Raw genomic sequence first — 18,104 nt, 5'->3', positions numbered from 1 at the left:
AAGCATAGCCAGGAGTTTTGTGAGGCAGTGAATATTTCCATCCAGAAGGCACTCACACACATACAGATGTGTAATTCAGCTGGATTGCTACCACATGTGGCTTGAAGCCTTCTGGCACAAGAGATGGTGACCCAACAAGAGAGCTCTGACAGCACTGGTAAAGCTTGTCAGAAAGTCAGAAAAACACATTCAGGGAAATTCTGGCTGGATGTAAAGAAGGCACAAGGCTGGCTAAGCACAGCCACATACCCTCTGTGAAGTGATAACTCTCCTTCCTGGGAGTCTCAAATTCTACTGAACATGGCCCAGGTTCAGTCTCAACCCCGACAGAATGTGGATGGCTTGTCCAGAGGTCCCTCCTGCTCTCCATTGTTCTGTTAAGTATTTCTAGCCACAAAAGCAACTGTTCAGAAGAAAGGTCAGAGTATTCAAACACTTATTACTGTTTTTAATGACCTTTCTAACTTCACAGGATGTCTGACAAATTCAGGTAGAGTAAACCCATTAAGATCTAATTCAAAAAGAAGAAAAAAATTCTCAGTAACTTCTTGTGCTGCAGCCTCTTTCTCATAAGGGTGATTTGTTAAAACTCCTATACAACCCTAGGCCACTCATGCAGAAATGTTTCCGTTCAAAGTCTTTTCTGAACAGATTCCAAGCAGTTGTGATTTCACAAAAGCATCATAGAAGAAATTAACTTCAAAGGAGCAAGTGATGCAGTGCACTATAACAAAATGAGGAGAGAATAAAAAAGGTATTGACAAAGGTATTATAAATAGCTTACAAATATAAATACCTTACAAATGTTTCAAAGTGAGATTTACAGTAACTTCACGATTACAAGCCACACCGGATTATAAGCCACATGTTACAATACAGAGTGTGATAAAAGGTATCTATTCTATCACCATCTCTGGAGGGTGGGGGCAGTGATCCTTATCTCAACGGCAGATATTCTGCTAATGGGCCATCCATTGAAACCAGGCGGGGCATTGTTCTTTATCTTTTCACAACCCATCCTTCCTCCAGCCAGTCATTTTCTGCTAATGGCCATTGAGTCCCACTGTGTGACTGATAAAATTACTGCATCCCATTGGAAGTTGCTCCAGCCAGGGGGAAGAGCCCAACATTTCTTACCAAGATAAAACAGAGGTTTTGGGATACTAAGGGAGCCCCTTTCTCCACTGGACTCCAGAGGAAAACCGGATTTCTCCACATCACCACTGGACCTCCAGAGGGAAACTGCACCTTCTGCAGGAGCACTGCTCCAACTGAACCACATCTGTCACTGCAGGAGGATGCAGCCACCATTGAATGGGACTGTTACCAACACCCTGCCTGACAGGGTGTCAGGTTGTACTCTGACTTTGTCAGGGTTTGGAGTTTGTTTCTTTGTAGTACTGTATTTCTATTTTAATTTCCCTAGTAAAGAGCTGTTATTCCTAATTCCCATATCTTTGCCTGAGAGTCCCTTGATTTCAAAATTATAATAATTTGGAGGGAGGGGGTTTACATTCTCCATTTCAAAGAGAAGCTCCTGCCTTTCTCAGCAGACACCTGTCCTCCAAACTAAAACAGCAACTTTTTGTTCTTTGTCCATATATAAGTCGCACCTGATTATAAGCCGCACTTCGGGTTCGGACCAAAATTTTAGTGAAAATGGTGCGGCTTATAATCGTGAAATCACTACTCTCCCATTCATTAATAGGTGGAGTAACAGAACAACTAAAGACACAGTTTGACAAACATTCAAACCTAAACATATTGTTAGGGGGTCAAGAACACAAGACTCCCTGACCCTCAGCTCATGGAAGCTCACCCCAGCAGCTGCAGGGGGAGACAAACAGTTGCCAGCTCTCCTGAAAAACACACAAGATCAAAAAATAAAAAGAATAATAGAGGATGGCAAATTACGAGGAAATGTTATTCCAACAGAAGAGCCTCCTGATCCAGTTCACCACCTGAATGATTTGCCTGTGACAGCAGAAATCAGACAGGACAAGGTGATCAATCCCTTCTCCTCTGCCATGTGGTAGCTGGAATAGCTGCTGCCCCACCTGGGTTTTCAGCGTTCTGCAGACTCAGACCACAGGCAACAACACTTTGTTGTATCAATTTTTCTATCCAATTATAGACCTTAACAGTGCTCCCACTGAAAATTGCTCTATTGAAATTGTAGGACAAATACCAAGTAAATGGGAGAGATACTTTAATGAAGCAACATTAAAACTCTGAGGCAGAGCAGATCTATTTTCCTGCTGACTTAATGTTTTGCAGCACGTGGTTTTTCTCCTGTCAATAATAAAAGTACATGTTTAATATTAAGAGGTAAAAATAAGAAAACAAAAATCTCATGGTTTTGGCACAAGATCTTCTGAGTAGTACTACCTTTCCTTGTCCTACCTCACAAATCATCTACTGCTCATTACCATCTACCACTGAAGTGCAGTACCAAGCCTCTGATTTTGTTAGGGTATTTTTGCTTTGTTCCTTAAAAAAAACCACAACACCTTCCTCAATAATTGCTTCCACTTTCACAAATGCACACTTGCAAATAGAACATGTCTTTGAAAGTGAGTTGAAAAACAGCACTATTCATCACCAATACTTGAAAAACTAGCCCAGTATTTATTAGCCTGTCTTGGTTTGAAAAAGACAGTCAAATAGAGAAGTACAGTTGGGAAAAGAAAGAGTCGAAATTTCATCTAAACGCATAAGAAAAGAATGAGTCATGTGTTTATCTCAACATAACAATGCTAACTTCCTTCTGTAGAGCAAGAATGGTTTTATTTTGGCAGCTCAATTAACACACATTGGAAAGTTAATGGTGATAGTGGAAATAGTCAAAGGACAAAGGATGTACAAAAACCCATCACTTCTAACATCTAGATTGAAATAAAACTGCTAATCTAACAGATACACAAGAAGCAGACTGGTCTCTGTCCTCCTTGGGTTCAATCCTGTTGCATCGCGATTCCATTTTCTATTTTTCTCATGTTAAAAATCTTCACTTGGCTTTGGAAGAGCCAGAGGAAGTTTTCTTCTACGAGTCATACTAACAGTCACTTCCCCAGAGAAGCAGCCAATTTCCATCACACACCCCCACAGTCCAAAGCTTTGCCCAAAACACTGTGATTTGCCAAGTGACACAAACTCAGGATGGAAATCCAGACCTCAAATATTTCACTTACATTTGAAACATTCCTTGAAATGTTCCTTTAAAATGTGTTCCTTGAAGTAACCTTCAGTTACAAAAGTAAAGACCTTTCTTCTCAAGGGTCAAAAAATTGTATCAGCAGGTAGTGTTTGCGTGTAGGACTCAGTATTCACCCAAAAGACAAACTGGCGCAACATTGGAAAACTAAGGAAAGTCAACAACTTTTTTTTGGAAGTCAGCAAAGCAAATGGATGCAAAGAGATGAGCATTCTCCTCCCATGGTGTCCCAATGCCCATCACTTCTGTACCATTTAGCACAATGTCCACCTGCCATACCTCACTCAGTGCATCTACTACTGGAGTAATGTCAACCCTGCCACGTGTAAAACGCCACAGCTCCTCACCACTCATGAGTCTCTCCATACGCTACACTTCCCTTGAGGCCCAGAGCATAGGAACAGAACACTGTAGGAATGGCAGAGTATAGGAACTGGATGAACACAGGTACAAACACACAAAGCAAAAAGACAGATTTATCCAGTCTTCAACAGTAACTTTAGTCACTCATTTGCTTTCTAAATCAAGGTCTTCCAAACACAAGAACTATAAAAGTTCCACAGTAAAAAGCCTCTGCCAATAGTCAGAAATAAAAGTTTGAACTTGATGCTTGCAAATGAGCACCAGAAGGCAATATCAGTAACATCTAATATAATAAGAACCTTATTATAAAGGTTACTACCTCACAGAATAAATTAGTGGGTTTGTAATGATTACAATGCAAGTAACATCCACAGTTATTAACCACCTCTTCTTTCACTAATAGCTCTAACGTGCCCCATTTTCTTTATCTCCATGGCTAAAATCCAGATTCAGCCTTACAGCAACAATTTCGATGACAATTCTCTCAGGCTCTCTTCCCAATACCCAACCACCTCCTATTTAAATTCTGACATGAAATAGCTAAAATAATCTCTTTGATACTTAATATGCTAATACACAAGAATGATCTGACCATAAACCTGTACTGCACAGAGTGGGAATTTTAACTCCAATTGACATATTACTGGTGACCTTCTGCAGAACAAATGAAAAGCATCACATTAATACAAATTCTCCTGTGGAGAAGATCAAGTTGGCAATCTGCCAGTTCATTACACCATCTAGCTTCACTTCAACATTAAATATTGCCTTCCTTTGTAATTGACTGAAATACACTGGAGCAATTGCAGGTAACCACTTTGGGCTATTAAAGTATTCCATTAAGACTTCTCCATTAGGCAGATATTTCAAAAGAAGTTACATTAGAATAGGTTATGTTCAAAATATTTTAACTATGCAGACAATTGGGCAAGCACAATCCAGTTCCATGTAACAGCAGACACAGCCTAAGCACTCAAAAGCCCAATGCCTGAATTTGCTTAGGTTAAAGAAACCCAACAAGTTTTATAATACTCTGGTATATGCTTTGTATTTTAAACCTCCTAGTCATATATATCATCTCAAAAATTCAATATTACCTTCTTCTACAGCTAAGAAAATGTTTATGTTAAAATAGTAATACACTTTTAGAATTAGTATGAAACACAGGGAGAAAAGAAAAAGGAAAAGAGGATTTACATCATATTTAAGGTTTCAAAAAGGCAGCAAGTCACAACATTGCATTACAATGTGTATAACTTTTTAAAAGCAAACAAAAGAGTTAAAATCCTTTCATACTATATAATCTATACAACAAAGCTTTTCTTCTCTTAAGATTGTGGTTCCCTAACACCAAGGAAGCAAGTGAAATGAGGCATAAGAATAGGTTCACTGCCTTGCATGCAGAAAACACTGCGAGATACTTAAAACACTGGGGAAGATTTGAGCTTGTATGCCAGCTATAAAAATGAGACTAGCCCTTGAAGTGAAGAGAAATTTCTGTGTTTAAATGGGCTTTTTAAAGTAGCCCAGGTTTGGAGCCATCACCAGAGGCTGTAAAAGTTAAGTGTAAGAAATTCATGTCCCTACTGAACAGCACACAGGAGGTTGTGCATCTTCTCTGTGCTCCTGTCTGGATGCAAGGGTTGTCATGCACCTCTGGCCATACTGTCTGTTCAAAGAGGAAGCACTTAGACACATATTAATGGTCCTTCAAACAACTCTCTTTTTTAAAATAAACATATACTTGGGGGGCAATAGGAAGAGAAATGCAGCTAGAGAAAACATGCATGGCTCACATTTTCATGACACACAATTAAAAAAATATATGCTGACTTGTATTCTCATTTAACTCCTGCAGTCAAATGCATGTTCTCTGGAATACACGATATATTTTCAAAAACCAAGATTATTTTTGCATATATTTGCACAACCACCTGATCTACTCACAACACACAAGTAGTTGGTTGTTTAAATCATATCACTATTTAAAATAAATATTGTCTTCCAAAACCTATTCCAAAGCCTGCCATTGCACGCTTCCTATTCATTGTATATATATTCTCCAATCACTTGCATGACTAGCATTTTTTAAACTGGAAAGAAATGAGGAGGATTACATTTGTTTGTGGAAGCATCTGATGAGACTTCTACAACATACATTGTACAAATTTACATTATTTAAGAGAAATCACATGCTTTTTACATGCTCTAGCTCTTCCCCAAAAGTCTGAGCTATTAGAAAACCCAAACAATTGTTGATAAATTACTACCTAAATTCATCTCAATATGCCATTTTTTTAATTCCTGGATTAAGCAGGATTTTCTATCTTGATACTTGCTGATATTGATCTAATTCATATTTGATTATGCTGAGCTTTAAACTTCTGTGGCATCCCCTGCATGAGAAAAAGACAAAAAAAAGCCCCATGAAGCACAGTGGAAAAATCATGAATGGGTGGCCAGAAAGCTTCACCAACAGGAAGGCTATGAACTCTTTGAGAATACATGCAATACTGCAGTGTCAAAACCAAAACCAAATAACCCCCATGACCAAAATCCCACACATCTGTAGTTCAGACCAAAAATCAAGCACCAAAGTCAGTGCAAGCTGTGACCAGTCACTCTGCAAGCTCACAACAAACGTGTTGTGCCATCATCATAGCTCCAGGTCTTTTTAGCACTCCTATTCAAGAACTATCAGTGCAAAGTAAAGTATTCAAACTCCATTTTATACAAATCCCCTGGTTTTTCTTCTTTATCTGCAATAAGAAAACAGAGCTTGCAACCTTTATTTTCTTTCTTTAAGGGTTTACAAGGTAGCTCTGTATGGATATGGATAAATATCCCTAAAGCCCATAAGAGATGCAACAAAGGTCTTAATTCATGCTTAGGACAGCTCTAACCATTTCAAGAACCCTTATAAATGTACGTGGAAAGACCTGCATTGCCAATTATAACTGCCAATAGATAAGCAGAAATTGAACTACACATACTAAGGTTGTTCTTAAACTTTGTCTCACAGCGTCTCTAGGGAAAGGAAAGGATTAGACTTCAGCCCTAGGTAATACTTCACTAAGTGAGCTTCTCAGGCCATAGTTTGAGCATAAGAATTATTTTGGTTTCCTTAACAGGATGCTTTATTCTTCAAATCACAGATACCATTTTTAGAAATATCTTACCATCTATAGTTAGTAAGAATTTAACAAACTAGTGCTTTGTACATACTTTTTAATAATTGGTTCAATTTGAGCTTCAGCCTTTTTCTTATCAATAATTTAATGTTTTGTTTGTAAAAACTGTACAACAGTCTTTTCCATTAAATATAAAATCAGCTCCGAATCTTTGAGGATGACCTCAGTGGTTAGCAATTTACCAGCCCCAAGCAGTTCCTTCACAAATCTGTTTTGCCTATTGCATCTTTATGTAAAATATTTTAAAGGCAAAGATGCATTTAACCCACTGAATTATAGCAGGTCTTCCAAACCTCTCCACTGGAGTCAATACTTTTGACTCAATACTTCTGGATTTCAGGACTGTCAAAGATGACTACAGACAGCATGTTAATATACTCTTTGTAATAATCTAGTAATCTGTACATCTAGATTAGTGAATATTAACCTCTCCACTGGAAAAAGATTCACAGATGCCTTCTGCAGAACTGAAGATCACATATTCCAATGAATTAGCTACCACAGAAGAATGTAACATTAAGTCAGTATCAGAGAAATACTAGACAGAGACAACTGGTTACCACTCATGGCTAAAATGACTAACATTTAAAATAAGCAAATAAATCTCACAGTTACACAGTTTGAGATGATTTGCTTTGGGGTGAGATCTAACAGAAAATGTACCGTACCAGGAACTACAGTCAAGTAAGGCAGACTTCGCCTTCTGGCAATTCAAAGTTAAAGGCTGACTGAAATCCTTATTAGAGTTTCTATTCTGGTAAATTATTCATTCTTAGTCTGAAGAAAACTTTTCCTGTGTGTACATTCAAGACAGCACTGTCTGAATTTAAAACAATATTACCACTGCTGTCTTGGTGCTAAAATATATGGCAATGGTGATTTTAAGAGAGGTCAAGGTCAGTGCTTGTCTTTGAAGCCACTAGGCAGATACAGAAAACTAGAGAAAATGCACAGAGCAGATTGTGACTGATGTCTTCAAGGAAACCACTGTCAGAAACTTCTTTATAACTGAAACTGCAAGGTGGCAAGTGGATAATTTACAATGACAGAACAAACCTAGTTTGGGCACTCCCCAGCAAAAGTTGCCATCACCAACAGCTGCAGCCATCACCCCACACCTGAGCCTGTTTGCTGAGGGTGTCTGGGATTTTTTTACCCTTCCTCCAGATGCTCAGCCACTAGGAATAAGGATGCTCTAGGCATTACTGTCCATGTAGAGTATTTGACACTGAAGATTCTGAAAGCTCTGCACTATTCTCTTAAGGCAAACTGCATCTGAAGTACCGTCAGCATGAACAAGCCACTTGACTTGGAGAGGATGGCAGGAAGAAGTCCAGGCATCCTGGCCCTCAGGTGAAGAAATCTATAATGACTTCAGCTAAGGGAGTAAGCTGAATAAACCTCTCTAAATGACCACCATCAAGAAAAGCTGAGATCTACCTTCTACTGAAACACAGTATTTCATTTACAATATCAAAAAGCCCAGGGCTGAAGAACTCACATAAACAGACACTAAGCTAGAATACAGTAGTAAAATTGACGTGGGGCGAGACCACTCAACATAAAATCCCTTACTGGCACTGGAATAGTCTCAAATAATATTTGGTGTTAGTACTCAGTAATACTCTGATTAAAATTATCTTCTTTGAGAGGAGTAAGATTTTTTTCAACAGTCTATTTGTATATCAAAGGCTGTGATTTCGGATTTGAAGTTTTTCTGAGTCTCCTCTGATGATGTGACTGGTGAAAAAGAACAAGGTTCAAGTTTCAGCAACCTGCATAAGGTTCAAGTACAAAATTACCAAACTACCGGTTCACATCTAGGAGCCATAGGGAACTGGAAGACAAACACATGGAATTTCTAAGTGGTTTTGCCACTTGTACACAAGTTGGTAGGTGGTACAGTGACCATCGTCTTTGAACATGGCAGAACAGCAGTCCCCAGAATCTCCACCTTCACTGTGCAGGACAAAGATCCTTACATCCACGTTTCCTTTCAGAAATAATGGCTGAGTTGCCAGGATCTCCACTTTCCATGAACACAGTCCTCCAGAAAATCTGCTTTTCCTTCCAAGTTAACCATCAGAAAAGCAGCTGAAGTAGTTTTCGCCTGAACCACACAGAAACTTTGCTTTAGGCTGGCAACAAAAGAAATGTTAACGCAGCTTTGGTTCCATCACAGCACTCGGCAGCTCTAGCCGCAGGCTGTGCTGTTATTGGTGTTTGGAAGATAACTAGGTATTCCAGAATCTCATCATACCCAAATAAAATTTGGCAACAGCCTACCTTCTGAGGGTTTTAGCACTGATTTTCTCTCTTTCATGTCTTATACACATTTGATGGTGCCTTATTCTACTCATTTTAATCACAGCAATTCAGTGGCAGACTACAAATGAAAATGCAATAGAAACGTTGCAGGCTCTGTAACAATAGTCAAAACAAAGATTTCCTATGGCAGCTGCCAAATTAATGACATCTCCAAAGCTATCTAAATACAGTATCTGGGCAGAAATCCAATTATGTCAATTTTGTCTGAATACCCCAAAAGAGAGTCCTACTGGGGTTAGAAGTGGAAATAACTTTAAGTGCAGATTAGCTACATAAGCAGCTTCACTCTTGAAACCAGAACAAGGGAACAAAAACCTAAAGGCATGACATTTATCTGGATGCAAGGGAGAGGGGAAAAGGAACTGCTAGACATCTGGCAAAAGGTCAAAGCCAATTACCTTATCCAAACTTACCCCCCAAGATAATAGCTTCCAGGTCCAGTTCTTTGAAAAAAGACATATTGACTCAAGTAATTACAAGATTTCTGCTTACCTCTTCATCCTCAACTACCATTTTGGTTTTTCCAAAACATCTTTTTCCCAACAAAACATTAACAGCAGTAGTACACCATGCCAACTTCTCAGAAGCACAAAATAAATTTACCTGAAATCTACATAAAAGAAAATAATATTCTCCCTAATTTTGACAGATGATATTCATTGAAAAATGGTATTTTAATTTAAGAGTATGATTTCTTGCTGTTTTCCTTAAGCCATTTTAACTGCAGATTTCCCTTTTTCTTTGGAAGTGTGTGTGTTACTGCTTAATTACATGGCAAATGCAGTTTACTAACCCTGCAACAGACTTCTGTTTATTTGTTGTTTTAAAGATAAGGATCAAGGAGAAAGGGAAACAGTACTTTAATTCAAGAAATAATATAAGGAATTTTTTTCTTTCTTTGCAGGCATATTAAAATATAAGCTTATCTGCTTTTAAATGAAGCTATTCAAGAGACTATTTTGAAACTAAAGAAAAAAATTGCATGTGCTGAATAACTGCAGCAATATGTGTTGGTTAGTAAATACATTCAACCTAGAAAGCCTTACTTCTATTATGAATAGACAAATAGACCTTTAAATATAAGTAAATTATGATCAAAAATAGCAGACTGGTTTAGACAAAGCTTCTAATCCTGATCTGTCCAGAACATTTTCAGTGATAAGGATATAGTTCACTTTATACATATTGCAAGTGTTTCTGGTATCAAGACAGTATAAAATTCAGGAGAGAGTAAAGCATTCATTATTAATGTGGCTATATTTAGGACTGCATATTCCAAGCCTGTGCTTCTTACATCAAGACTTACACAATTAGAGGCGGGTATTTTTGGTTTTGTTTGGGTTGTTCCTGAATACAGTCATTAGCGACACTCAGAACAGTTTGAAAACAAGAAACTTCCTTGGTCAAAATCTGGTCCATTTTAGAATACAGAGTTAATTCAAAGAGAAATTTAAAGAAACACCTAATACACAAATGCACTTCAAAATTCAAGATAACCTTAATTCAAAAGCAGTGCCAATGAAGAGCAGCTACCATTTTCTTAGGACACTTAGTCTCAAAATCATTTTTCAGAGGTGTTCACAGACATCTCTATGCAAGGTAGCAATTTTTGATATTACTGGTTTGACCCAAATTCAAATCAGTAGCCCATATGTTTTCTTCCATTAAAGCATAACAGAGAATATCAGACACAATAATTTTAACTAAACTTCTAAACTAATAATAACTTTATTTTCAGTATATTAACTGTATATTGTATGTAAATACAATATAGTCAATATATATGAAAATATACAGTTAACTGAAAATATCTCCCAACTGAATCATGCAGACAACGAGCCTGTCAGAAGAATTTTGACAAAGTCTAGAACAAAATTCTTCAGCTACAATTTTCCTCAACTTTTTTTTTTTAAGTTTAAGGATATATTCAATTAATCTGTTTATTTCCAGTTTTGTATGAGATTTAATTTTTGCATTTGCTCTCTACAGTGGACTGAGCACAGTACCATGAATCCTCCCTCATGTCACACAGGCACTGCAAATCCAATCAAATCCAATTACTACTCCATTAGGTCTCATTTAAATCCCATACGGTATGACAATAAACTGAATGAAATGAGAATCAGCACATTTTTCAACCATCTTTACAGCATGACATAGATGGCAATCACAGCTTAATAAAATTTCTTTTACAAGGAAGAAAATTCAGAGCTACCTTTCTCTGCCAGGCATGTCAGAAAGACCTGGGAAATGCCTCTTCTTCCCACTACTCCTTGAAGAAGCCAGTTCCTATTTCATAGTTCTCAAACAACTATTCCTTCTGCTTGTGGCACAGAAGTTTGTCCTCCTCTCAATGCTCAGAATGTATGTACACCATAACAACAACCACCTGGTGAATTCAACATTTACTCCAATGGTGTCCACTTCTCATTTTCTTGTTTGTTAGGGGTTGTTTCATTTTGTCTGTCTGTTGTTTTTTAAAGATTTCCTGGGTAAGGAACCTTCTGACACAGGGTTATTTCTTGCTGGAAAACATGGAGGGGAGAATAAAACAAGACCTCACCAATCTGAAGGGTACCGAAATGATGAAATTTTAAAAAATAAGCTCTTATTCTATCTGGATTTTACTATCCTTGCTAAATATTTCAGCGTAAATTTAGACAACTTTCAGAAACCATGAATTCTTCACCACTTCAGTGCAGTTTATTTATGGATATAAAATATGAAATTAAATATAATAATCATGTGTCCCTCTCTTCACACAGTATTTCCCAAGCTCATCCAACTACCCCAAACATTTATAGATGTCCAGGCCTGTCCTTTCTTTCGTTTTTTTGTTCCCAAAAGAAAACAAATTAAAAATCCCTCATTTGTAGTAGGCAGTCACAACAGTCAAAGCTCTCTCTGAAGGGTACACAAGTGCCTTGCTGAATAGCTCTTTCTCAATAGCCAACCTGACTAAATCATATTCCTCATGCAGGCCAGAAACTAAAATGTCATGATGCCATTTAAACACTGTTGCTAAAAAAGAAAAAAGCCAAGAAAACATATACATTCCACTTTCAAACATACATTCCAAATGCTTTGTTTCTAGTACAGAAAGGCTCAAAGTTTAAAGAACAGACATAAATATTTCAGTAATTTCATTAATCAAATACAGCTATAGTTTTATTAAATTCTGGCCTTTACACGCTTAATGACAATCTGAGAAACAGCTAAATTCCAGACAGAGAAAGCATGCTGATGGGGGGATGGAGGGTAATTAAGTAGTTTTAAGGTCTGTACTCCAATTCCACAATCCAAATGGGAAGATCTGGGCCAGAGCTTTCTCAGTGCAGCAGAAATTAAAAGACAATAACATGAGGCTGGGATTTGCTTGGGTTTTTTCCTTTCTGTGACAAAAGGAAACAAAAGGTGGAGGCATTTTCCATGCATATTACTCAATCACATGGGCTTTTCTGGTGTATTTCCACAGTGTTTTCTGCACAAACTTTAAAATGGTTTTATTGACCTGCAGGAACAGAAGCTTCACTAAGAGAAATATGAAGGAATTGGCTTCATGATCCAAACATCTTTGCCTAAAAATGAAGCTAAGAGTATCAGCTGTGAGTTTTAAAAAACTAATGAAGACCTGAAAACACTAAATAGGTACTTGTATACTTAAATAATTTTGAAAATTCTGGTTAACTTTAAAGAAGGCAGAACGATTTTGATTATATTGGTTTTCTTTGTAATTTATCATTCCTTTCAGTTGACTATGATGCCAAACATGGATCCTATAACAAGAACAGATCCCTTAGGAAAGTTACACGTCTCAAACTGCAAAAGAGGACAAGCATCCCACATGTTTCAGAACACAAGTCTATGACATGAACCCTAAGAGCAACAATCGCAAAAACTCACTGTTAATTACTAAAGCATACTCACAAATTTTCTCAAAAAAATTGTTATAGCAACCTTTTATTTAAATCAGCAACATCACAAATCCCACAAGTGCTTTCTTCTTGACAAATATAAGGTAGCAGTTCCCAGTAAGAATTTAATATCTTCAAAACTAGAACCTACCTACAGACTGTGAACATATCAAGTGCACAAATTACAGCTACTGAATTTTTAGAAGCACTAGATACCTTAAGAAAGCAGTACAACAAGCTTCATGCTCTTAGTGTATTTGACATATGGTGGCAAACAAAAAAAATTTTGAAGAAAAATTTGGAAAAAAAAAAAAAAATCAGCCCAGGAACAGACATGAATAGGATTCAAAATGTTGGTGATGCTCCAGGAATCAGAAATAAACCTACCATGACAAAACAATATCAAGGATAAAAAGTATGATGCATCATCTAGTACTGGTTCTGACACCATAAATGGAGTACACCATTCATTCATTCCTCTGCCAAAAAAATTATTCCCATCTTGCATTTTACCAGCTTGCAGCAATTTTACACGTGCAAACCTCCTTCAATCAGAATTCTTATGTTTCCTGCTTATGACAGGCATTAATAAGCTCAAGAAGAGTCAATTCAATATTCAAAACATACCCAAAACAAAGCAACTCAGGGCAATTTATTTTTATTAAAGACATATTACTACCTTACTTTGTGAGATACAAAGGAAACAGAAGACAGAAAAAAGAACAACCCTACAGAGGACAAACCAACTAAAATTTCTAGCATGGGTTTCTATGCCTATGTAACAAAATTCTGAAGTACACAGTGCCACACTTACAAACTGCAAGGATACATGTTACACACTTTGCTTAGCTGGTGTTTCAGAAGCCAGTTTTAGCTTTGCTCCTAAAAAAGCCAGCTGGCTTCACCACAGAAACATGACTCCTCTTTTCTGCAGAGTACAACCTGATGGGAGATTCAAAATAAGCACTTTGGGTCTGAGCACCAAACTCAAATACGTCACAGGGGAAAAATGCCTCCTGTTTGAATAAAGCTTGAAGGAAGAATCACATCAAAAGGGTGGTACTCTTTCTTCGTCCAGCCTTTCAATGTTCCCCAGGCAAAAAACCTTCTCTTTCCTATCAGTGCTTTCTCTCCCTGGAGCAGAGAGGCAGGAGGACCTGCTACTTGAAGACAGCTTACACTGGTGAGCAGGAGAGTATATAATCCCGATTTAAGCACCAGCTTTGGAGAGTTATTGGCACATGCTAATCAGTCAAATGTATAATGTCAAATTACAGACTAAGCCCTTAGACTAATACAAACACATCCACAAACTTTGAATGGCATCTTGTGTACCTATACAAAAGCTTTACCAAAAATGGTATGAGATCATGCAGTCCTCAAAAATCAGAATCACAAGATTTCTGTGATTCTCAGCAGGGCAGCATTTCCCCCTTCCATCTCGAATGACTGACTCAGGCTATTTGCTACCAAATGCTAAGAAACAATTCTTTGCTAAAAAAAACCAACACAAAACAAGCCAACCACACATACCTATGATTTCAAAGGAAACTTGCAGAACCAGAAGTACGTGTAAGGTGATGGCTAAGGGTAGCAAGAGTTCTGCTTCAGGTCTACAGAGCTTCTCCAAACAGCATCAATACGTAAACGAGATTTCAAATCTACCAGGTCTACATGGTGTTTGCTAACACATGCTCTCATATCTTCTTTAGTGCCATAACCTGCAATATCTATCAAGCAATAAAGCTTGGGTGGCCATACAATCACAATATTATTTCAGAATTGCTCTTTGCTGGTGTTTTCAAAACAAGAACGTTGACAGAGGGTGTAGTTGTAAGTGGCTGGTGAAGATAACTCATGTGAGAAGGTCAAGCAGTAAAAAAGCAGACAAAGAAACAAGACAAGAACAGCCAAAATGTTAAAAGGACACTGAAAGAGATGCGGAAAGATTTTAAGCAATTAGCAATTCCCTTCACAGACAGGGTAGGAAAAACACACACAGAAGACATATGCAGAGCTTAGATTTAACTTCAACTCATGACAACCACCAATTGTTACAGTACTCAGAACAATTTGGTAGAAAATAAGGGCTGGTTGGTAATAGCCTCGGAACAAACACTGGTTTTGATGCACTGAAATTTCAGAGATAATGCATCTAAGAACATTTATACACAATAAAGGAAAGACATATCACCTGCAGTGACTATTGCACCAAAAGAGCTCAGGTTTTAGCTAGGCTATTGCAATTGACAGCTTAAACTATAATACTGAAAGATAAGACAAAATGCTAACAAATTGAAGTCAGTCTGTCAAAGGGAAGAACTGGGGAGATGTTTGTTGCTAATTCTGATCTAAGTCAGAGACACATGAAGAAAAGTTTGGCATACAGGGATTCTTCAAAAGGCTGAGTACATGCTCAATTTTGTAATTCTTTTTTCTAAGAGTTTCTTACCTAGGTTTCTTTAAAGATATGAATATACATAGAATTTCTAGAAAGGTTAGATTTTTGAAACAAATATATGAAGAAAGAGGGCTAACTAACAAATTCTGTGTACTAATACCCCTCTTAAACCATTCCAAAACCACTTTCTATATAGATGGCAATTTGAGAAATGCATTGCCATTCTGACACAAAACCTTGTGTATTTCAAATGTTTGTTTGTAAAGCAGGTAAAGTTAAAAACTCTAAAATGTCCTTTATTTTATTCCTACCAAAATACACAGAAATTGCATTCCAGGAATTCAAAATTCTTGATTTCAAATAAAATTTTTTCATTGAATGTATACTTGGTGCTATATACAGTGACAGAATTTCAAAAGCAAAGAACAATGACTTACAACTATTGTGGGGATCTCTGTACTCTAGAAGTCTTTAAGTGCAATACAGATATGAACTAAGATTTTGTATTTTAAAAAAAAGTTTGCTTAAATTATTTAAAAAACATCTGTTGTCAGAAAGAGGAAGATAATTTAAAAACACATCACACACCAAGGGGGGAAAAAACAAAACAAAACAAAAATTAAGAAAGAAAGGATACCATTTTCTCCTCCTTGAAAACTCCATAAATTTCCCAATAGTTACCCACTGTCATTCAGAGGACATGCTCTCAGCATCAGGAACCCCCCACTCTGTGTCTGTTCAGGCTCCTGACTGTGACCTCCTACCAGGCAGAGCTCTCCCAAGGGCCAGAGGAGGATTGCACACACACAGATCCCAAAGGTAGATCCTGGCCCTCCTGTTGCCCCTGGCAAGTACCACAGCTTCCTGCTTCTCAACTCAAAGCATTCAACCTCGGCAAACTGATTTATTAAATAACACAGACCTAACAAATCAGTATTTTCTAGGAAGAAGGAAAGCATTTTTCCACCATGTGTTGTGAGAACATCAGAAAGGTTGGTAATTACAAACACCTGTAAAACTGCTTCTTTGCATCACTGCAAGATCATTCCTTTGCCGTCATCTTTCTGAAACAACTGGAACACACAACATACTCTTTCATTCAAGGTCAGAAATAGCAATTAACTGGCACACAGCAAGTTAAACTGAATCATGGAGATGACCTAACATGAAGGAAACTGAGAATCCTATGAAAAGCCTTAGGGTTTCACACAAACCGAAGAGCATGAGCCTGTGCATTGGAAGTGGTCATGACCAATTAATGTATCCAGGTACATTTTCTACAATAACTGTATCAAGGAACATTTTTGAAAAGAAAAATTTAATTTGGGGGAAAGGATTTAGTAGAGTAACATGATTTCCCCTGTGAACATTCTCTTATTGTTAGAGGGAGAAAGAATTAATTTTACCAAATTCTACCAGCTAAGCAACTATTGTGACAAAATATTAATCACCCAAATTAGCTATCTCACAAGTACGTTTCTTCCCCCTTTCTCCATCAAAAAGCCCTTCAAAATTAATTGTCTTTGATTCTGAAGAAAATTCATAGAATTGTGTAATTCACACAACTAATCTAAAGGAACTACCTTAATAGCTTGCCTTCTGCATGGAGGAGATGCTTTTTATAACCAAAACCTGACACATCTTCCCCAAACATCTTTTCTGCATTTAAAAAGTTTACAAAGAATGAAAAATAACCCTGGTACAAATACCTTCAGTAATGCTTCCTCAGCTTTTACTAACCAACAAAAGCTCAAGAAATCCACTCAAAGTATAATCAATACAGAACCTTTTAAGGAAGCAGAGCATATACAGAAATAACAGCTCAACAATACTTAAGAATTAGGTTCAGGCATTAAAGTCTGAAAGAGAAGTTTAGGCACAAAAAGGGTTGGAAATGAAGAATTGAAAATGGTAACAGTTGCCAGTAGCAAAAGATGCTCAGTATTTCTTACCATCTCCCAGAATAGCAGAGCAGCACATAAACTGACAGCCCTACTGAAATTAGTGCATATTTTGAAACATAAATTACATCTACACCTTGCTGCATTAGGATGGTGGCTCAAATAAGCACACAATCCCTCCAGCAGAATTTACTTCAAAGCCTTCCCATTTCTCTGCCTACAGAGCTCAGCAATAGATAAAATTGAGAATATGGTTTTCATTCATTTCTTCCAGGCACTCTAAAACTCACACATGCACCTCAGAGCGGCTTGAAATCTGGTATGCCATATGGCAGTACACTTGTCATTTCCAGAAATATGTTGAATATGGGTTCCAGAGATATAAAGCCCTAATAAAAAAAAATTAAAAATGAGAAGAAAACAAAACCAAAAACTCCTGAAGCAAACAAATTCTGCTCAAACGCCATCAGCTTTATGCTACACACAACTGTAGAGCCTGGCTTTGATCAAGCTTCAAAGAACCTCTTCATTTGCCCCAGAAAATAAATCTGATGCCTTAGCTTGTGGAGGCTTATTTTCCTACTGTTTTGCAACACTGTAAAATTATTTACACTTGCCTTAAGTGAGACTGAAGAAGAAATGATACATCAACATCAATAGTAGATTTATACAAACTCACCGCACTTGGAGCGCAAAGTAAATGATTTACAAGCTGTAGAACAGTGAAGAATCAGGACCAAGGGTTTTATGGCTATTCCAGTGTGAACCAACTGAAGAAGAAATAATTACTTC

The sequence above is a fragment of the Catharus ustulatus genome, chromosome 2, assembly GCF_009819885.2.
Source record: "Catharus ustulatus isolate bCatUst1 chromosome 2, bCatUst1.pri.v2, whole genome shotgun sequence".
Lineage (NCBI taxonomy): Eukaryota > Metazoa > Chordata > Aves > Passeriformes > Turdidae > Catharus > Catharus ustulatus.
This window is presented reverse-complemented; position numbering follows the sequence as displayed.